At 57.3% G+C, this 5,632-nt stretch overlaps 1 protein-coding gene across 2 annotated transcripts in view; it reads left to right on the top strand.

Moving 5' to 3' along the window:
* The window catches only part of LOC134562705 (zinc finger protein 239-like), a 281,290-nt gene that overhangs the window by 55,710 nt on the left and 219,948 nt on the right, over window positions 1-5,632 (top strand). The window lies entirely within an intron of this gene.

A 5,632-nucleotide genomic window follows, 5' to 3' on the forward strand; every position in this document is an offset into this window, starting at 1 on the left:
TAAAACCCAAATAGATCCCCAAAAATGCCCGCGCGCTCCCCACGTGGCCACGGCAGAGCTCGGAGGGCCCGGCCCGGGAAGCCCAACCCCAACCCCCACCGCGGGGGGACCCGCATCCCCCCGACCCCCAACGGGGCTCTGCCACCGGGATCTCCCAAAAACACCGCCCGTGACCCCTCAGTGTCCGCCCGAGGGGCATCTGCACCTCGGCTTTGGAGCCCTGCAAGCTCCAAAACATCCCCCCCAAAAAAAAAACCCCAAACCCAGGACCCCCCCGGGATATTTGGGGCGAGCTCCCCCTCCCCGGGCACCTGCGGGATGGGGGGCGGTCCGGGGGGGCTGCGAGTTCAGGGAGCGCTGGAGCCGCGCGGTTCCTGCGCTTCGTTGTCTCCTCCCGCTCCCTCCTGCCGCTCCGCCTCTTCCTCCCTCCCTCCTCCTCCTCCCCCGTTCCCCGGACCCGTCGGAGCCCTCCGGAGGAGCGGGAATGGAGCCGGCCAGGTGGGAAGGCAGAGAGGGTTGGGGGAATGGCAGGAGTGGGATCACTGGGAGTGACTGGGATCATACTGGGATCATACTGGGAATGAGTAGGAGCAGCGCGATGGCTCCAGCGCTGGGGCTGGGTGCTCTCGTGGGGGCAGCGAGGGGGAAGTGGGACTTCTGGCAGCGGGACCCGAACGGGACCGGGACCCCCCTGCTCCCCTTATCCTGCACAGGGACCCCCCTGAATCCCCTATTTCTGGACATCAGGACCCCTGCTCCCCTTTTCCCGGTCATCCCATGTCTCCCAGCCTCCAGACTTCCCGTGTGCTTGACCCTGGGATGCCCTGGAACGCCTTGGACCCCCATTCCTGCCTTTCCCAGCCGCCAGCCACATCTTTCTGCAAAACCAGAGACCCTTGAAGTCCCTCTTCCCGAATATCCGGGTTTCCCCAGCCTGTGATCCTCCTGTTTTGGGAAAACCTGGACTCCCCTTTCCTGGGCTCAAGGACCCCCTGGAACTCCCTTCTACCTCTCCCAGTCTTTTACCCCCATTTCCTTGACCCTGAGATTCCCCTGCCCCCCATTCCTGAGAACTGAGACACCCTTTCACCCCTTTGCCCAGCACTGAGACCCCCCTGCACCCCCTTATCCGGCACCAACTCAACCTTTTCCTGGCCACCCCACCCTTTCCCAGCCATCAGATCCACCCTTTTCCTTGACCCTGGGACCCCTGGGCCCCCCATTCCTGCATTTCCCAGCCCGCAGCCCCTCCTTTCCTCACCCCAAGGAGCCCTGGCACCCCCTTTGCTGGGCACAGGATTCCCTGGACACCCCATCCTACCTCTCCCAGTGCCTGCCCTCCCCTTTCCTTGACTCTGAGCCCCTGAACCTCCTTCCAAGCTCTCCCAGCTCTTCAAGTCCCTCCTTTCCTTGACCTGTTGACCCCCCCTGGATCCCCAAACTCTCCCATTCAGTTCCCCCAGCTCCCCCAAATCTCTGTGTCCCCCCCAGTGTCCCACTTGCCTGCAGTACCTGGAAGCGGCGCTGTCAGAGCCCGGCCCAGGGGTCCCCCAGTCCTTGATTGTGGGGCGGGACCCCCGTGAGCGCTGGGACAGCGAGCGGGGCCGGATGGAGCTGCAGAGAGCGGGGATGGCAGCGGGAGCTGAGCTGGGACATTGGGATAGGCAGAGCCGGGACACTGGGATAGCCAGAGCCGGGATATTGGGATAGCCAGAGCCGGGAATATTGGGATAGGCAGAGCTGGGACAGTGGGATAGGCAGAGCTGCAATATTGGGATAGGCAGAGCTGCGATATTGGGATAGGCAGAGCAGGGATATTGGGATAGGCAGAGCTGGGCTATTGGAATAGGCAGAGCTGGGATATTGGGGATAGCAGAGCTGGGATATTGGGATAGCCAGAGCTGGGACATTGGGGATAGCCAGAGCTGGGATATTGGGATAGCCACAGCTGGGACATTGAGATTTTCCCAGGCAGCTCTGAGCTCTGGCTTAGACAAATCAACCTGTCACCTCAGGATCACTCAAATCCCACTGAACACAACTCAATTTTAACCCAAAAGGGATCAATTGCACTTCAGAAAATCTCAATCCCTGTTGCCTTCTGCTAGAAGGCGGGCAACCTGGTATCAAGAGACAGCACGGCAGCCTGGCCTTGCCAAAGCCACTCAGTCCATTGACACTGACTAATTTGGTGGATGGTCAAAATGGCGTTTATTACCTTACCTTCTGGAGTTAAATAGTCAAGGGGGCTTTATGTCAGAGGGGGTCGGTGCGACCAGCTAGGGTTAGAAAGGAGTGGAAAACTACTGGAGTTAGGAGGGGTTTCATACCACAGAGAGGTCTACATACCACAGAAGATTGGGGGGGGGGGGGGTGGAGGGTCCTGCTTTACTGCGGGAAGTGAGAGGGGGAAGGGTCTTTCCGTCACATCCCGAAATCTTCCGCAGCGCCTGTCCCTATTTACCACAAATCCCACTCCAAAGTTACTCAGTTCCACAGCTACCAGGGTGAGATGGGGTTGGAAAGAGATTGGGACAAGTGGCATCCAAATTTGGAGCAGTGGGATTGGGTTTGTGTGGGGCTGGGTGGGTGGGATGTGTTTTGATAGTAAATTAGACTTTGAGAGTTCTTCATTTCTGTCCCATTCATTTCAGTCAGTGTCAGTTCTGTTCTCACAGAGCCACCTTCTCAGCTGATTGTGTTGGTGTCCTCCTTTCTCTCCTGCCTCTCTCTGCCTGCTCTCTTTGTCTCTCAGTGTCTTCCCTTGAGCCAGGGCAGCTCCCACCCAAGACCCTGCCCTAACTGAATTTCCAATGCAGGAGCTACAACCAGCATGGATGAAGTTCTGGAGGCTGGCAGTGAAATGTCCATGTAGGATCTTGCTGCCCTTGGCTTGTTGCTCTTTGCTTGTTGCACTTTGCTTTGTTTCCTTGCTGTGCCTGAAGTGTCCAGGCAGGGGCAGAGTGACTCTTGCCGAGGAACTTTGTCATGCTTTCACCTAATATTAAATCTGGTCTTTGCTGATCCCTTGCCAGGGATTTTTTAAGCGCTCTCAAGTCCTTGTTTGTAACAGGGTGAAGGAGCCCTGGCCCAGGCTCTGGCCCTGGGGGACACGGGGACGCTGCCGGGGGGTCTCTGTCCCCCTGTCCCATCCCCCCCTGTCCCCGTGTCAGGCTCTGGGGTCGATCTTGTGGAACATCCTCTGGGGGAGGCTGCGGCACCAGGGGTGGGGGGGACATGGGGGGACAGGGGACCCTGCTGTGCACGAGCAGCATTGGACTCCTCTGGGGGAACTGTGAGGGGGGCCAGGGTGGAGTGACCTCCACAGTGACCTCCGCAGTGACCTCACACTGCCCCTGTGATGTCACACCACCCTGTGATGTCACACAGCTCCCTGTGATGTCACACCACCCCCTGTGATGTCACATCACCACTGTGATGTCACACAGCCCTCTCGGTGGTGTCATACTGCCACCCTGTAATGTCACAGCACACACTTTGACCTCACAACCCTATTTCTGATGTCTTACAGCTACACTGTGATGTCACAGCCAGCTCTGTGATGTCACACCCCACTCAGTGATGTCACACATCCTTCTCTGAGACATCACAGAGCTGCCCTCTGATGTGACAGAGCCTCTGTCTATGATGGCAGTGCTTGCACTGTGACCTCACAGTGCACTTTATGATGTCACAGCCTGCTCTGTGATGTCACAACCCACTGTTATGTCATGCAGCCCACTATGATGTCATACCACCACACTGTGATGTCACAGCCCAGTCTATGATGTCATACAGCCATACAGTAATGTCACAATCCAGTCTAAGGTGTCATACATCCACACTGTGATGTCACAGCCCACCTGTGACCTCACAGCCCAGTCTATGATGTCATACAGCCACACTGTGATGTCACAGCCCACTCTATGATGTCACACAGCCACACTGCGGTGTCACAGCCTGCTCTGTTCCCATTGTGTCACAACAGTCTCCAGCGCTCTAGGAGGCCGCAGTGTGAAGCAGTGAACATTTGCCCTCAGGCCTTTCTTGGTCACAGTGGAACCTTGCTTGCACGAGGCCTGGCAGTGTCCCAGTGGAACATGGGTTCCACGAGGCCCCCTTGATCAAAGTAGAGCCTTGGATCCATGACATTCCACTGTGTCACAATGTTCTCCTTGGTTTCCTGAGAACCTGATGTCTGGACAATTGACCCTGGGTTCCTTGAGATTCGATTGAATGGCAGTGGTGTCCTAGGTTTCATAGAGCCCAGGTTTGTCACAATGGATCCTTGGTCTCAGGATATTCCATTGTGAGACAGTGGTCTCCAGCACTCTCTAAGGCTGCACCGTGGAACAGTGGACACTTGGTTCCATGAGTTTCCATTGGGTCACAGCGGTCTCCTGTGTTGCACTGTGCCTGGCTGTGTCCCAATGGACACTGGGTTCCATGAGCAGTGGCACTCTCCCAGGGGCACCTGTGTCCCATGACACCCTGCTGTGTCACAAGTGACACTTTGTTCCGTGAGATTCCATGGAGTCACAGCGTCACTGGGGTTCCATGTGGGTGCCCGGGGAGTGGGGGCCCATTCCAAACATCCTGGGCAACCCTGGACTGGTGCTTTTTGGGGGGAATCTTTGGATCTTGCAGGACTCCAAAGCCAAGCCACAGATGCCCCTTGGGACATAGTTGAGCATCATGGAAGCCAAGAGAACCTGATGGAGCCAAGGCTGCAGTGTGTCACACAGGGACCCCAGGGAAGCCACGAGACCCTGATGGAGCCAAGGCTGCAGTGTGTCATACAGGGACCCCAGCGAAGCCAGGAGACCCTGATGGAGCCAAGGCTGCAGTGTGTCACACAGGGACCCCAGGGAAGCCAGGAGACCCTGATGGAGCCAAGGCTTCAGTGTGTCATACAGGGACCCCAGCGAAGCCAGGAGACCCTGATGGAGCCAAGGCTGCAGTGTGTCACACAGGGACCCCAGGGAAGCCAGGAGACCCTGATGGAGCCAAGGCTGCAGTGTGTCACACAGGGACTTCCAGGGAAGCCAGGAGAGCACTGTGAGCCCATGGAACAATTTGGCACCAAGGTTCCACTGTGACCTAACAGAACCTCATGGAAGCAAGGAAGCATTGTGAGCCTCTGGAGTCCAAGTCTGCAGGTGGATTTTCTGCTCCCTCCTGGGATGCTGGTGGACAATCAAGCCTGAGGCAGCCTCTCAATTGTCCGGCTGTGTCATCAGTGTGGGGGTAATTTGGGGGAATACCCTGTCAACTGTGGCCCTGCTGCTCCTCCTGGCTGGGCGTGGAGCTGTGGGGACACAGTGGTGGAGGAGGGTCCTGATGTTCCTCCCCTTCACCCCCCCCAGCCGTGCACAACTTTTGGGGCATTTTGAAGCCAACTGGAGGTGAAGTTGGGTCGGATTGGGAGGGGGTTGGGACAAAGCGGGCGGCTTTTTGGCACGTCCCAGTGTCATGGTTTGACCCTTGCCCAACGCCAGGCACCCACAGAGTCGCTCACTCACCCTCCCCTGCCACAGCTGGGTAGAGGAGGGAAAAGGATAAAAAGGTTAACAACGGTTTCATGAGAGAGATAAGGACCAGGAGAAATATTTCAAGGGTAAACAGGCTCAAC

Source organism: Prinia subflava, chromosome 30 (genome assembly GCF_021018805.1).
Source record: "Prinia subflava isolate CZ2003 ecotype Zambia chromosome 30, Cam_Psub_1.2, whole genome shotgun sequence".
Classification (NCBI taxonomy): domain Eukaryota; kingdom Metazoa; phylum Chordata; class Aves; order Passeriformes; family Cisticolidae; genus Prinia; species Prinia subflava.